The 16606-nt window shown below is 35.2% G+C and overlaps 5 non-coding genes across 5 annotated transcripts; all 5 read left to right on the forward strand.

Moving 5' to 3' along the window:
• The first annotated feature begins 155 nt into the window (after positions 1–155).
• On the forward strand, positions 156–229 carry Trnar-ucg (transfer RNA arginine (anticodon UCG)). The gene has a single exon. It is a non-coding gene; the product is annotated as a tRNA-Arg (tRNA).
• Positions 230–1779: 1550 nt separating this feature from the next.
• Positions 1780–1853, forward strand: Trnar-acg (transfer RNA arginine (anticodon ACG)). The gene has a single exon. It is a non-coding gene; the product is annotated as a tRNA-Arg (tRNA).
• A 1695-nt stretch (positions 1854–3548) lies between these two features.
• Positions 3549–3622, forward strand: Trnar-ucg (transfer RNA arginine (anticodon UCG)). The gene has a single exon. It is a non-coding gene; the product is annotated as a tRNA-Arg (tRNA).
• An 8913-nt stretch (positions 3623–12535) lies between these two features.
• Trnar-ucg (transfer RNA arginine (anticodon UCG)) lies at positions 12536–12609 on the forward strand. Its single transcript has one exon. It is a non-coding gene; the product is annotated as a tRNA-Arg (tRNA).
• A 1550-nt stretch (positions 12610–14159) lies between these two features.
• On the forward strand, positions 14160–14233 carry Trnar-acg (transfer RNA arginine (anticodon ACG)). The gene has a single exon. It is a non-coding gene; the product is annotated as a tRNA-Arg (tRNA).
• The last annotated feature ends 2373 nt before the right edge of the window (positions 14234–16606 follow it).

Genomic DNA, 16606 nt, shown 5'->3' on the forward strand with positions numbered 1-16606 from the left:
CGATTTTCATCATTTCGTTATCAACTGTAGCCGTATTGGTAGCTTTAATAAGGGTTATTCCATCAAACCATGTATTTTGGAGAATGGTTTGTACAACAACTACAACAAGGAAATGAACCCACACTAACCTATAAACCAATAAGTGTTTTCGTGAAGGGCCTGTGGCCAAATTGGATAAGGCGCCTGACTTCGGATCAGGAGACTGCAGGTTCGAGTCCTGCCGGGCTCGTTTGTTAAATCTTTTCCACTGCGTATTAAAATTCTTTGATTCTCAGCATCAACATACAGATAAATATCTCTATTGACATAAAACGTGCCAATAATGAGAACAAATTAGACTTTTAAATTTTGAAAAGAGACATAGTCAACTCTTTCTTTGCTTTTGATCATAAAATCGAATCTTCCATAGGATCGTTGTCATTGCCATTTCTTTCGTCTAAGTAACCTTTAATCCATCCATCTCATGGTAACGAATCTGATTTAGTCATGCAAATTCTGACCCTTCATGACAGTACCATTGCCATCACCATGCGAATTATCATCATCCGCAAAAGCAGTGCACTTGCAGAAGTGGCGATAGTAAAATCATCTCAATCCAAACATGAATAAGTGCACATGTGAGCAAGATAATGAGAAATTAGATCCGCGGTTTCAATCCGTAGATTGCAGCTTTGATTCGATGCAATACGAAGATATGTTTTTATTCCTACAGATTAAATTTTGTTCGTACAAAACATTGTATATTTATATCTAGCATTCCATAAGTAAAACAATTACCTACTACGTAGTCGAACTTCCATGTACATCACAAAAATTCACACAGCAATCATTTTTCTCGCCCAATATTTTAACGGGTCATTTTCGTATCTTTACAATGATTTAATCAGCAGCAGCAGGAAGAATCGTTACCATTATAGGTAGTGGTTTATACGTAATTTTAACAGCAGCCATAATGTTGGTAGTAGCAGCAGAAACACTAGTAGCATATGTAGACGTAATCGTTATTATGTCCATCGTACTAGCAATATAACTCCATTGGTAGTCGTCGTGGTATCAGTTTAAGTAGTGGTAGTAGAAGCAGTGTTGTACCAACCGTAACATTCACGAACCAACCTAAGAAATAGTCTGTATGTGAAGGGCCCGTGGCCAAATTGGATAAGGCGACAGACATCGGATAGGGAGACGGCAGGTTCGAATCCCTCTTGACCCACTAGAACAATATATTTTCCTCAAAGCATAATTTCTATTTGGATATGTCGTGAATTGGATTAGTAGCAAGGAGTTAACGTTACCGTCACTTTTAAAACAATTCGGTTAGATTATTAAGGTTTTGATTTAGATTCGTTTTGTACTTGAGGGCACCACAACAAAAGTAGGATATTTAGTGCCAAGGCAATTGGAGCATAAAGGCACACAACAAACTTAGATCCTAATTCTGACAACTGTTAAACACATCGGATAAATATAACCTGTTCAGTAATTGACCAGAGATTGCAGTTTCGAAAATTCACCGTGATAAGTGGGACAAGATTTCTTTGGTTCGTTTCAGAGCTTCAGAAATATATTATCTTTCCACATTTATGTTTACATACGAGTTATTTGGATTCAAATTTGACGCTTGATATCAGCGCTGAAAGGATATGCTGCAATCCCGCTGTAACCCGCATGCAGCGATACTCAAACATGACAGTAAAGCAATAGCAAGTCTTACCATAGTCATAGTCGTAGAAGTATTACCAAAAGCACACCAATATACTCTCTAACAAACATTCATGACAAGGGCCCGTGGCCAAATTGGATAAGGCGCCTGACTACGGATCAGGAGATTGCAGGTTCGAGTCCTGCCGGGCTCAATATTAAAATTTTATCCACACCAAATAAAGTCTATAATTAAAAGCTGATTTTTATTATATTTACAGGTCTCGTTATTACTTTTATTCCCATTATATACCAATCAAAGGTATCTCGTATACTCCCAGAAAGTCTCCTCTGAGACTTTATCAAATCTTGTTACACATATCACTTCTAAATGATCTTGTACATGGGACCTGTTACCCTTCAATTAATTTTGTAAGACTTTTCAATTTAGTCACAGAATTTAAAGACGTTTTCATGAATTCTTTATTCTCATATTTCTCATCATCTTCATGAGCATAATTACAGTCCCAGTAGCAGTAATTGTAGTAGTAGCAAACACACTCAAATCCGTTGTGGACAGGTAACGAGTCTCTGGTCAACTGGATGTGATCCCTGACTACAGACTTCAGGTTCTGACATCTGAGATTAACCCAACTGATATCGACGCAATTTCTTGACGTTTGTGCATTAAATGAACTGTTATGATTTTAACATTTGGGACACTATAGTTTTTATTATCAAACGAGTCAAGTTATATATAGATGCTATGATGAACAACCTCACGGAAGCAACTTTACTAAAAGATTTATCTAGCACTTTCTATAAACAGGTTAGAATTGTCACTTAAGGATAAGCCCTACACAAACAACAAAACACCCCGACTGATTTCTTGATCATAGTAACATTGAACAGGACTGATCGTTGTAAATCACATAAGCAGATACACACGACGTGCTGGAAGCATCCTTGGTCCGGGCCCAATTTGAATAATATGCTTGATTTGAACAAGGTGCCTGAAGATGGATCAGTAGATTGCAGCTTTGAGTCCAGTCCAGCATGTTATGTAGATCTATTTATTCCAGCATATGAAAATCGAAGATATAAAGATATTATCTAACAATCTACAAATGAATTGAAATCTCTTAAGATAATATTTTTGGAATAATACGACTACTTTACACTTGTGCACAGATAAACATAGTTCACATTAGATGTAGCAAAAAGCTTTTATCATAACTGCACTCGGCATCATCGCCGCTCAGTATCCCACTGATATAGATGTTCTATCCAATAGTCGATCTTTTGCATACGACATGCAACTCGGAGGTCAAGTCTCTTTGTTCAGAGCAATACGTTAGTTTCGTACACGTGTTCTCATTACTTTATTTCCATGACATCCTAAGGTCTATCCACTATATCTCTAGATCTTAATTACACTAAGCAGAATTGTTCGTAAAAATAATACAAATGCAAATACGAATCTTTACAAAATGTAAAAATGCCCATCCTTATTGGAGCACTTCCCTTGTCTAATATATAATTTCCGAGATGCTTAGTTTTTCACGACAAGTTCATCAATTTCAAGGGTTAGTAAATCTTGCAGGCAGTCTGCAATTCCGTAATGCGTAAAAAGAAAGCATCAGTTTGGGAAACATAAATTATCCAAGTTAGTTATAAATTTAAATAGATAAACTTGTCACATAACATCTGATCTAGCCATTTGTAGTTGTCAAATCTGTTTCAGACCCGCAACTACGATTTTCATCATTTCGTTATCAACTGTAGCCGTATTGGTAGCTTTAATAAGGGTTATTCCATCAAAGCATGTATTTTGGAGAATGGTTTGTACAACAACTACAACAAGGAAATGAACCCACACTAACCTATAAACCAATAAGTGTTTTCGTGAAGGGCCCGTGGCCAAATTGGATAAGGCGCCTGACTTCGGATCAGGAGACTGCAGGTTCGAGTCCTGCCGGGCTCGTTTGTTAAATCTTTTCCACTGCGTATTAAAATTCTTTGATTCTCAGCATCAACATACAGATAAATATCTCTATTGACATAAAACGTGCCAATAATGAGAACAAATTAGACTTTTAAATTTTGAAAAGAGACATAGTCAACTCTTTCTTTGCTTTTGATCATAAAATCGAATCTTCCATAGGATCGTTGTCATTGCCATTTCTTTCGTCTAAGTAACCTTTAATCCATCCATGTCATGGTAACGAATCTGATTTAGTCATGCAAATTCTGACCCTTCATGACTGTACCATTGCCATCACCATGCGAATTATCATCATCCGCAAAAGCAGTGCACTTGCAGAAGTGGCGATAGTAAAATCATCTTAATCCAAACATGAATAAGTGCACATGTGAGCAAGATAATGAGAAATTAGATCCGCGGTTTCAATCCGTAGATTGCAGCTTTGATTCGATGCAATACGAAGATATGTTTTTATTCCTACAGATTAAATTTTGTTCGTACAAAACATTGTATATTTATATCTAGCATTCCATAAGTAAAACAATTACCTACTACGTAGTCGAACTTCCATGTACATCACAAAAATTCACACAGCAATCATTTTTCTCGCCCAATATTTTAACGGGTCATTTTCGTATCTTTACAATGATTTAATCAGCAGCAGCAGGAAGAATCGTTACCATTATAGGTAGTGGTTTATACGTAATTTTAACAGCAGCCATAATGTTGGTAGTAGCAGCAGAAACACTAGTAGCATATGTAGACGTAATCGTTATTATGTCCATCGTACTAGCAATATAACTCCATTGGTAGTCGTCGTGGTATCAGTTTAAGTAGTGGTAGTAGAAGCAGTGTTGTACCAACCGTAACATTCACGAACCAACCTAAGAAATAGTCTGTATGTGAAGGGCCCGTGGCCAAATTGGATAAGGCGACAGACATCGGATAGGGAGACGGCAGGTTCGAATCCCTCTTGACCCACTAGAACAATATATTTTCCTCAAAACATAATTTCTAGTTGGATATGTCGTGAATTGGATTAGTAGCAAGGAGTTAACGTTACCGTCACTTTTAAAACAATTCGGTTAGATTATTAAGGTTTTGATTTAGATTCGTTTTGTACTTGAGGGCACCACAACAAAAGTAGGATATTTAGTGCCAAGGCAATTGGAGCATAAAGGCACACAACAAACTTAGATCCTAATTCTGACAACTGTTAAACACATCGGATAAATATAACCTGTTCAGTAATTGACCAGAGATTGCAGTTTCGAAAATTCACCGTGATAAGTGGGACAAGATTTCTTTGGTTCGTTTCAGAGCTTCAGAAATATATTATCTTTCCACATTTATGTTTACATACGAGTTATTTGGATTCAAATTTGACGCTTGATATCAGCGCTGAAAGGATATGCTGCAATCCCGCTGTAACCCGCATGCAGCGATACTCAAACATGACAGTAAAGCAATAGCAAGTCTTACCATAGTCATAGTCGTAGAAGTATTACCAAAAGCACACCAATATACTCTCTAACAAACATTCATGACAAGGGCCCGTGGCCAAATTGGATAAGGCGCCTGACTACGGATCAGGAGATTGCAGGTTCGAGTCCTCTCTGTTCCGGTTATGACATCAGAAGGAAGGCGCGTTTGATGATCGCTCCGTGAATTTTCAAGTTTTTTTCCTTTAATAGACATTTTTGCTGTTTTAATTTGTTACAGGTACGTTGATAAGATTTGTTTGATCGCATTCATATATAAGTGAGATATATTTTGAGTGTGTGGATAACTTTATCCACCACACAAAATATTATTTTCTGTGACAATGAATACAAAGCCTGGTCGTGCTGCACGTGCAGCACAAGGAGCTGACTCACACTCTAATGACACCAGTGGAATAGCTAACAATAAGAATGGCATGTCGAGTAACATCGATAGACAGACAGGAGCTTCTCGTCGTTTTGGGAAAGAATGTACCGTGGTGATTGATGTAAAGGATGTGAAGAAAATAAAGGCAAGTGATATTGTTAGAAGTGTAGAAGAATTAACCGGAGATATGTCGGTCTATGCAGTTGTGCCCAAAGGTGCAAATTTGTATGAGGTCACACTACCGAGTAAGGAAGTAGCATATAATACCTTGTGTGGAATTGATATTGGAAGTGAACATTTTGATTGTACTCTTTTATATTCAGACACTATTATTGTGTCAATTCTTCATTTACCAGCATACATCACAGATGATGATATAAGTATGAAGCTCGGTGAATACGGAGTAGAACTTCTTTCTCCCATTCAACGCAGATATTATCCTGGAACTAGTGTAGCTGATGGGACTCGTTATGTCAAATGTAAATTTCCACAGCAGGTAAAATCCTTGCCTTACAGTCTGAAATTTCAGACTGTCAATGGTCAACAATACTTTAGAGTATTACACAATAATCAAGTTAAGGTATGTTCTAGATGTCTTGATCCGGGACATGTTATAAAAGACTGCCCTGATTTTGTATGCTACAAGTGTGGGGAGCAAGGCCATGTAGCAAAAAATTGCACAAGGCAAAGATGTGAAAGTTGTGGAAGTTTTCCTCTTATGTGTACATGCAGGATATGCGACAAATGCCACAAAGAGGCGCAAACATGTATGTGTTACAGAGAGGCCATTGCAGGCATTCATTCGCAAGTTGATGATGATATGAGGGAAGACATATTGGAGTTACAGAGTGACGAAGATGATAAAGAAGAAATTGAGAATGAAAAAAAAGATAATGAGAGTAGAGAAAGTGGGGAAGAAAAAGAAAGAATTGGAGTTGATATGACCAATGTAGAAATAGAATCTGAGGAAGTAAACAACAATCATACAGTTGGAGATGGATCGGGGACAGATTCAGATGATGACAGGAAGATGGCTGCAGACGTTGTTGAAAGATCAAACGAATCACGTACATGTCAAGAAAACGGTACTAATATCGAAAATTTCAAAGTAGTACAAAGGAGAAGGAGAAGGTTTAATCCAGTACCTAATATGAAGATGAATAGCATGCGACGAACACCTATGAAGAAATGATCAAACACTCAACATTTTTTAATACTTTCAATACACTCATCATAATCATGGCTTTAAATATTGTATCTCTAAATGTAAATGGCTTGCGTAATTTGAATAAACTAAAGTCTGTTTTAGAAATATTTAAAGAGAAAAGAGGCCATATTTTATTATTGCAAGAAACCTTTTGGGATGATGAGTTTGTTGAAAGTATTAGAGAAAATGAGATTTGGAATGGTGACATATTTTATAGTAATGCTGACAATAGGAGGGCAGGTGTTGCTGTTTTAGTAGTGAGAGAATTGAGAAATCAGGTGACACAAGAAATGATTGAAAAGGGTAGGATTTTACATCTTAAAATAGCTATTGATGATAAAGTGATTGATTTAATCAATATTTATGCTCCAAATGTTGTGAAGGAAAGGTTTAACTTTTTCATGAAGCTAAATACATATTTACATAACAGTACTAGTGATAGCACTATCCTGGCTGGTGATTTTAATACAACTTTAGCAGGTATTGATCGACATAACAAAGCCTTACATATTGATGATGTAGCAGTGCGTGAACTTTATAAAATTATTCATGATAGGAATATTACCGATTTATGGAGATCACGAAATCCTAGTACTCGTAGTTTCTCCAGAAAACAAGTTGTACTAGGCGAAATGAAGCAGAGTAGAATAGATTATTTTTTGATTTCCTCAAAATTGCACTCCAATGTGCAAAATATTTATTATGCAGATACATCCTTTAGTGATCATTCTTTTGTATACCTTAAACTAAATACCTGCAAAGTGGAAAAAGGGCCCGGATTATGGATATTAAATAACAATGTTCTTTTTGAGGAAAAATATGTACAAAGAGTGAAATCAATTCTTACCGACGGAAAAACTGACGAAATGTATTTCAGTGAACCACTCATTTGGTGGGATAATGTAAAATACAAAATTAAAAAATTTTCCCAAGTATACTGTACAAGAAGAAATAAGGAAAGATTACAAGAATACTTTACATTGCAAAATAAATTAAAATCATTTTCAGAAAAAGTCGCAAATAAAGAACCATATGACATTAACAAATATGAAGAACTAAAACATCAGCTAAGTGACTATGAAACTGATTTTTGTCGGGGTGCTATATTGAGATCTAAGGCCAAATGGGCAATTGAAAGCGATAGAAATACTAAATATTTTCTAAATCTTGAGAAATATCGACACAACAAAAATGTAATCAATGAATTGATTGATGATGATGGTGTAATTATTTCAAATACAAGCGGAATCTTAGATGAAATACATCAGTTTTATAGTCATTTATATTCTTCGGTAACTGTTGATGATAATTGTACTGATTCACTTTTAAATTTTGTAAACTGTTCTGTATCTGATGAGGATAAAGATATGTGTGATGCCATAATAACAGTTGATGAAATACATACAGCTATAAAAGGGATGGCTAAAAATAAAAGCCCCGGCCCGGACGGATTGACAGTAGAGTGGTATTGTAAATTTTATGATTGTATATATGATATTCTGTTGCACATCTTTCAGAGTGTTAAGAATGACAATATTATGTCGAGATCAATGAGATTTGGGGTTATATCACTTATTTATAAAAATAAGGGGGATAATAGAAGATTGCAAAATTGGCGTCCTATCAGTTTACTTAATGTAGATTATAAAATTTTGGCAAGGATTTTGTCTACACGTTTAAAAATGGTATTACCCAAAATTATTTCTCAAACTCAGACATGTTGTATAGTTGGGAGAGATATTGCTGATACTATAGTCACTGTAAGAGATATTATAGATATGGTTGAGAGAGACAATCTTGAGGGATATATCTTAAAAATTGATCAAGAAAAAGCGTTTGACAGAGTTTGCCACTCATATTTGATTTCTGTTTTACGAAAGTTCGGTTTTGGTGACAATTTTATTCAGTGGATAAAGATATTTTATAATGAAATTAAAAGTAGTGTTAAATGCAATGGTCATCTAACGAAACCCTTTTTAATTAAAAATTCAGTCAGACAAGGTTGTCCTATATCAGCAATGTTATATGTATTAGCAGCAGAACCCTTAGGACTCGCTATCAAAGCAAATCCCACTATCAAAGGTATTCCACTCCCACTGTCTAGTAATACAAGTAAAGTTTTTCAACATGCAGATGATAAAACCTTGACATTAGCGGACACACAATCCATTAATCAATCTTTTAATGTACTTGACTTGTATTGTAAAGGATCTGGTGCAAAGGTGAACAAGGAAAAGACAGAACTTCTGTGTATTGGATCTGGTAAACTTACTGATGATTATTGCAAACAATTACAAATTCAAATGTGTGATCAAGTCATCTTAATTTTGGGAGCTTATGTGGGAAAATGTGCAAAGTTATGTGAGCAACTGAACTGGAATGATAGATTGTCTAAAATTAAAAACTTATTGCAACTGTGGTCACAGAGATATTTGACAATACAAGGAAAAGTAACAGTTGTTAATAACTTATTAGTTTCTAGAGTATTATACATAGTGTCAGTTCAGCCTCTTCCTGATATGATTGCTGACGAATTGAAGCAATTATTTCTCAGATTTATCTGGTCAGGAAAGTCCCATTTGGTTCACTATTATACAATAATTGGTGATAAGCGAAATGGCGGACTACAGTTAACTGATATAAAGATGAAAATGTATGCATTCAGACTAAAATTTTTAAAAAGATACTTTGATGTGAATTGCCATGCTATGTGGAAAAATACCTTTGATCACTTTTTATCTACTGTCCTGAACATGAGGTTGACCAAAGAGTTGTTTCTCATGTCTTTAAATAAGCAACAATTGAATACCCTACCTATATTTTACAGAGAAATGTTTCATGCATGGGAAAAACTTAGAAATAATATCGATACAAATATTGATGTGAGGAATGTTTTTGAACAACCTCTCTTTTTAAATCCTAATATTACATGTGCTGGTAAAACGTTGTTTTTCGCAGAATTTATAGAAGCAGGAATTGTTCGTGTTCAGGATATTACATATGAATTTGTACCTGGAATACTACCTTATAGAGCTATTCAAGAAATGATATACAAATCAAATTCTGAGATCAAAACAGATAAGATAAAAAAAGACTATAATTGCATAATAGAAAGTATACCATTAGGCTGGAGAAATATTGTTGCAACAGAGTCAAAACCCACTGTAACCAATGGGAGAAATAATATGTTTCTCACAGTTGATACAAAATTATATGACCTCTGTTTATGTACAACACAACTATTTTACAAGCTTTTATGTACGTTGATTTTTCAAGAACCAGCTTCTGTTTCCTTTTGGAGTAAGATATTTAGTTTGGAAAAGCATAAATACTGGAAATTGATACACCTACCTTTCAAGACCCCAGATTGTATAGATTTGGATTACAGAATAATGCACAATCGAATATTTACAAAAGAGAGACTAAAATACTATGGCAAAATTGATAATGACTTATGTCCAGTGTGCCAGTTGGAAACAGAGGATTTATTTCACATGTTTTTGAAATGTCCTGAATTAAGCTCTTTTAAGAATTATATTGTATATATAGTTGAGATTCTTTTTAAAAATTGTAGAGTTGGTGTTCTCAATAGCACTTCTTTTGAACAAATGCTCATGATAGGATATAACAAAGAAACAAAATCAGTAAATAGTTATTTTTTGAACTACATTCTGAGCATTGCTCGATTGTGCATTTACAAAAGAAGAAACATTATGTCTTTATTAGGGAAACAAATAAACATCGAAAGATTGTTCCAATATTTGACTAGAAAATATATATTATATGCGTATCAACATTACAAAGACAAAACTCAGACTTTGATTACGAAGTATTTTGTAAAAGATAATCCTTTAATGAGAATAGAAGAGGATAAAGTGTTTATTACATTGTAGAATCATTGTTTTGTACTATAGCATTACAAAAAAAATTTTAGAATCATTGTTCTGTAATATAGCTTAATAAAATACTATTGTAGAATCATTGTTTTGTAATATAGCATTACAAACTAATATGTACATACTGACTGTATATTTTTAACTTTTATACTGTACAAAGCTTTTTTAAATAAAGAAAGAAAAAAAAAAAAAAAGGCGCCTGACTACGGATCAGGAGATTGCAGGTTCGAGTCCTGCCGGGCTCAATATTAAAATTTTATCCACACCAAATAAAGTCTATAATTAAAAGCTGATTTTTATTATATTTACAGGTCTCGTTATTACTTTTATTCCCATTATATACCAATCAAAGGTATCTCGTATACTCCCAGAAAGTCTCCTCTGAGACTTTATCAAATCTTGTTACACATATCACTTCTAAATGATCTTGTACATGGGACCTGTTACCCTTCAATTAATTTTGTAAGACTTTTCAATTTAGTCACAGAATTTAAAGACGTTTTCATGAATTCTTTATTCTCATATTTCTCATCATCTTCATGAGCATAATTACAGTCCCAGTAGCAGTAATTGTAGTAGTAGCAAACACACTCAAATCCGTTGTGGACAGGTAACGAGTCTCTGGTCAACTGGATGTGATCCCTGACTACAGACTTCAGGTTCTGACATCTGAGATTAACCCAACTGATATCGACGCAATTTCTTGACGTTTGTGCATTAAATGAACTGTTATGATTTTAACATTTGGGACACTATAGTTTTTATTATCAAACGAGTCAAGTTATATATAGATGCTATGGATGAACAACCTCACGGAAGCAACTTTACTAAAAGATTTATCTAGCACTTTCTATAAACAGGTTAGAATTGTCACTTAAGGATAAGCCCTACACAAACAACAAAACACCCCGACTGATTTCTTGATCATAGTAACATTGAACAGGACTGATCGTTGTAAATCACATAAGCAGATACACACGACGTGCTGGAAGCATCCTTGGTCCGGGCCCAATTTGAATAATATGCTTGATTTGAACAAGGTGCCTGAAGATGGATCAGTAGATTGCAGCTTTGAGTCCAGTCCAGCATGTTATGTAGATCTATTTATTCCAGCATATGAAAATCGAAGATATAAAGATATTATCTAACAATCTACAAATGAATTGAAATCTCTTAAGATAATATTTTTGGAATAATACGACTACTTTACACTTGTGCACAGATAAACATAGTTCACATTAGATGTAGCAAAAAGCTTTTATCATAACTGCACTCGGCATCATCGCCGCTCAGTATCCCACTGATATAGATGTTCTATCCAATAGTCGATCTTTTGCATACGACATGCAACTCGGAGGTCAAGTCTCTTTGTTCAGAGCAATACGTTAGTTTCATACACGTATTCTCATTACTTTATTTCCATGACATCCTAAGGTCTATCCACTATATCTCTAGATCTTAATTACACTAAGCAGAATTGTTCGTAAAAATAATACAAATGCAAATACGAATCTTTACAAAATGTAAAAATGCCCATCCTTATTGGAGCACTTCCCTTGTCTAATATATAATTTCCGAGATGCTTAGTTTTTCACGACAAGTTCATCAATTTCAAGGGTTAGTAAATCTTGCAGGCAGTCTGCAATTCCGTAATGCGTAAAAAGAAAGCATCAGTTTGGGAAACATAAATTATCCAAGTTAGTTATAAATTTAAATAGATAAACTTGTCACATAACATCTGATCTAGCCATTTGTAGTTGTCAAATCTGTTTCAGACCCGCAACTACGATTTTCATCATTTCGTTATCAACTGTAGCCGTATTGGTAGCTTTAATAAGGGTTATTCCATCAAAGCATGTATTTTGGAGAATGGTTTGTACAACAACTACAACAAGGAAATGAACCCACACTAACCTATAAACCAATAAGTGTTTTCGTGAAGGGCCCGTGGCCAAATTGGATAAGGCGCCTGACTTCGGATCAGGAGACTGCAGGTTCGAGTCCTGCCGGGCTCGTTTGTTAAATCTTTTCCACTGCGTATTAAAATTCTTTGATTCTCAGCATCAACATACAGATAAATATCTCTATTGACATAAAACGTGCCAATAATGAGAACAAATTAGACTTTTAAATTTTGAAAAGAGACATAGTCAACTCTTTCTTTGCTTTTGATCATAAAATCGAATCTTCCATAGGATCGTTGTCATTGCCATTTCTTTCGTCTAAGTAACCTTTAATCCATCCATGTCATGGTAACGAATCTGATTTAGTCATGCAAATTCTGACCCTTCATGACTGTACCATTGCCATCACCATGCGAATTATCATCATCCGCAAAAGCAGTGCACTTGCAGAAGTGGCGATAGTAAAATCATCTCAATCCAAACATGAATAAGTGCACATGTGAGCAAGATAATGAGAAATTAGATCCGCGGTTTCAATCCGTAGATTGCAGCTTTGATTCGATGCAATACGAAGATATGTTTTTATTCCTACAGATTAAATTTTGTTCGTACAAAACATTGTATATTTATATCTAGCATTCCATAAGTAAAACAATTACCTATTACGTAGTCGAACTTCCATGTACATCACAAAAATTCACACAGCAATCATTTTTCTCGCCCAATATTTTAACGGGTCATTTTCGTATCTTTACAATGATTTAATCAGCAGCAGCAGGAAGAATCGTTACCATTATAGGTAGTGGTTTATACGTAATTTTAACAGCAGCCATAATGTTGGTAGTAGCAGCAGAAACACTAGTAGCATATGTAGACGTAATCGTTATTATGTCCATCGTACTAGCAATATAACTCCATTGGTAGTCGTCGTGGTATCAGTTTAAGTAGTGGTAGTAGAAGCAGTGTTGTACCAACCGTAACATTCACGAACCAACCTAAGAAATAGTCTGTATGTGAAGGGCCCGTGGCCAAATTGGATAAGGCGACAGACATCGGATAGGGAGACGGCAGGTTCGAATCCCTCTTGACCCACTAGAACAATATATTTTCCTCAAAACATAATTTCTATTTGGATATGTCGTGAATTGGATTAGTAGCAAGGAGTTAACGTTACCGTCACTTTTAAAACAATTCGGTTAGATTATTAAGGCTTTGATTTAGATTCGTTTTGTACTTGAGGGCACCACAACAAAAGTAGGATATTTAGTGCCAAGGCAATTGGAGCATAAAGGCACACAACAAACTTAGATCCTAATTCTGACAACTGTTAAACACATCGGATAAATATAACCTGTTCAGTAATTGACCAGAGATTGCAGTTTCGAAAATTCACCGTAATAAGTGGGACAAGATTTCTTTGGTTCGTTTCAGAGCTTCAGAAATATATTATCTTTCCACATTTATGTTTACATACGAGTTATTTGGATTCAAATTTGACGCTTGATATCAGCGCTGAAAGGATATGGTGCAATCCCGCTGTAACCCGCATGCAGCGATACTCAAACACGACAGTAAAGCAATAGCAAGTCTTACCATAGTCATAGTGGTAGAAGTATTACCAAAAGCACACCAATATACTCTCTAACAAACATTCATGACAAGGGCCCGTGGCCAAATTGGATAAGGCGCCTGACTACGGATCAGGAGATTGCAGGTTCGAGTCCTGCCGGGCTCAATATTAAAATTTTATCCACACCAAATAAAGTCTATAATTAAAAGCTGATTTTTATTATATTTACAGGTCTCGTTATTACTTTTATTCCCATTATATACCAATCAAAGGTATCTCGTATACTCCCAAAAAGTCTCCTCTGAGACTTTATCAAATCTTGTTACACATATCACTTCTAAATGATCTTGTACATGGGACCTGTTACCCTTCAATTAATTTTGTAAGACTTTTCAATTTAGTCACAGAATTTAAATACGTTTTCATGAATTCTTTATTCTCATATTTCTCATCATCTTCATGAGCATAATTACAGTCCCAGTAGCAGTAATTGTAATAGGAGCAAACACACTCAAATCCGTAGTGGACAGGTAACGAGCTGTGGTCAACTGGATGTGATCCCTGACTACAGACTTCAGGTTCTGACATCTGAGATTAACCCAACTGATATCGACGCGATTTCGTTACGTTTGTGTATTGAATGAACTGTTATGATTTTAACATTTTTGACATTACATGTTTTATTATCAAACGAGTGAAGCTATATATAGCAGCTATGGATGAACATCCTCACTAAACTATCTTTTCTAAAATATTTATCTTGCACTTTCTATAAACGGGTTAGAATTTTCACTTAAGAATAAGCCCTACACAAAAGAACAAAACACCCCGACTGATTTCTTGTTCATAGTAACAATAAACAGGGCTGATCGTTGTAAATCACATAAGCAGATATACACAACGTGCTGGAAGCATCCTTGGTACGGGCCCAATTTGAATAATATGCTTGATTTGAACAAGGTGCCTGAAGATGGATCAGTAGATTGCAGCTTTGAGTCCAGTCCAGCATGTTATGTAGATCTATTTATTCCAGCATATGAAAATCGAAGATATAAAGATATTATCTGACAATCTATAAATGAATTGAAATCTCTTAAGATAATTTGTTTGGAATAATACGACTACTTTACACTTGTGGACGGATAAACATAAAAGACATCAGATGTAGCATAAAGCTTTTATCATAACTGCACTCGGTTTCATCGCCGCTCAGTATCCCACTGATATAGATGTTCTATCCAATAGTCGATCTTTTGCATACGACATCCAACTCGGAGGTCAATTCTCTTTGCTCAGACGAAGACGTTAGTTTCATACACGTATTATCATTACTTTATTTCTATGACATCCTAATGTCTATCCAATATATCTCTAGATCTTAATTACACTAAGCAGAATTGTTCGTAAAAATAATAAATATGCAAATACGAATCTTTACAAAGTGTACAAAGACCCATCTTATTGAAACACTTCCCTTTTCTAATATATAATTTCCGAGATGCTTAGTTTTTCACGATAAGTCCATCAATTTCAAGGGTTAGTAAATCTTGCAGGCAGTCTGCAATTCCATAATGCGTAAATAGAAAGCATCAGTTTGGAAAACATAAATTATCCGAGTTAGTTATAACTTTAAAAATATAAACTTGTCACGTAATATCTGCTCTCGTCATTTGTAGTTGACAAATCTCTTTCAGACCCGCAAATCAGTTAATATTTTAATCGGGATCGATTTGGTAGAATTGCCCACAGGTCATATAGAACCTTTCAACATAAATGGCTTATAATTCTCAATAATATCATCAGACTGATTTGTTTGATCCAAATTGCTTTCACTACAGGACTGTGACCTTGGCCTCCTAAGATAGGAGCGTTTGGAAAGTCTGTCTTTATTAGTTTGCTTATTTTTCAATCTTTTGCAATCTGAAAGATCATGCACTTTCTTGTTGCAAGACAGGCCTATCCAGTCTCCATTTTGAAATTCCTAACCTGTGTTGCTATACGTCAGGTAGCAACTCATCTCCTTTCAATGATACTTTCCTTAACCACATTATAATTAATTCTTTGTTGCAATGACAATGAAGTGTAGATTTTATTAACTTTGCGATTAAGTACAGCTTGTACAAATATATTTCAATGCTCTCTTGGCCATATTGATTTACTTCTTCTCGAATAATTGATACTAACCTATTATTTATGAAAGCATAATAAAACAAGCGTGCATATAAAAGGAGGGTCGCTTTTCACTTTTCAGTTCTAATTTTTTAATCTTATTTGCATTGCCCCTTTCTCCTTTTCTCTCTGTATTTTCATCTCTTCTTTTGTATTTTATTTGCCTATAGACCACTCCGGTGGCCTAGTGGGTGGAGCGTTAGTCCTGGATTGGGGAGGTTGCTCGTTCGAACCCTGGCCAAGTCATACCAAGACATAAACATGGTGCAGCTTCGGCGCTAGGTGCTGAGCATTAGGAGTTTAATGTTAGCACTTGTTATCCTGGTGTTAGGTTAACGTGTCTTGGTAGGACATCATAATGATACCCCA

The sequence above is a fragment of the Sinohyriopsis cumingii genome, chromosome 10 (assembly GCF_028554795.1).
Source record: "Sinohyriopsis cumingii isolate HCF-2022 chromosome 10, ASM2855479v2, whole genome shotgun sequence".
NCBI lineage: Eukaryota > Metazoa > Mollusca > Bivalvia > Unionida > Unionidae > Sinohyriopsis > Sinohyriopsis cumingii.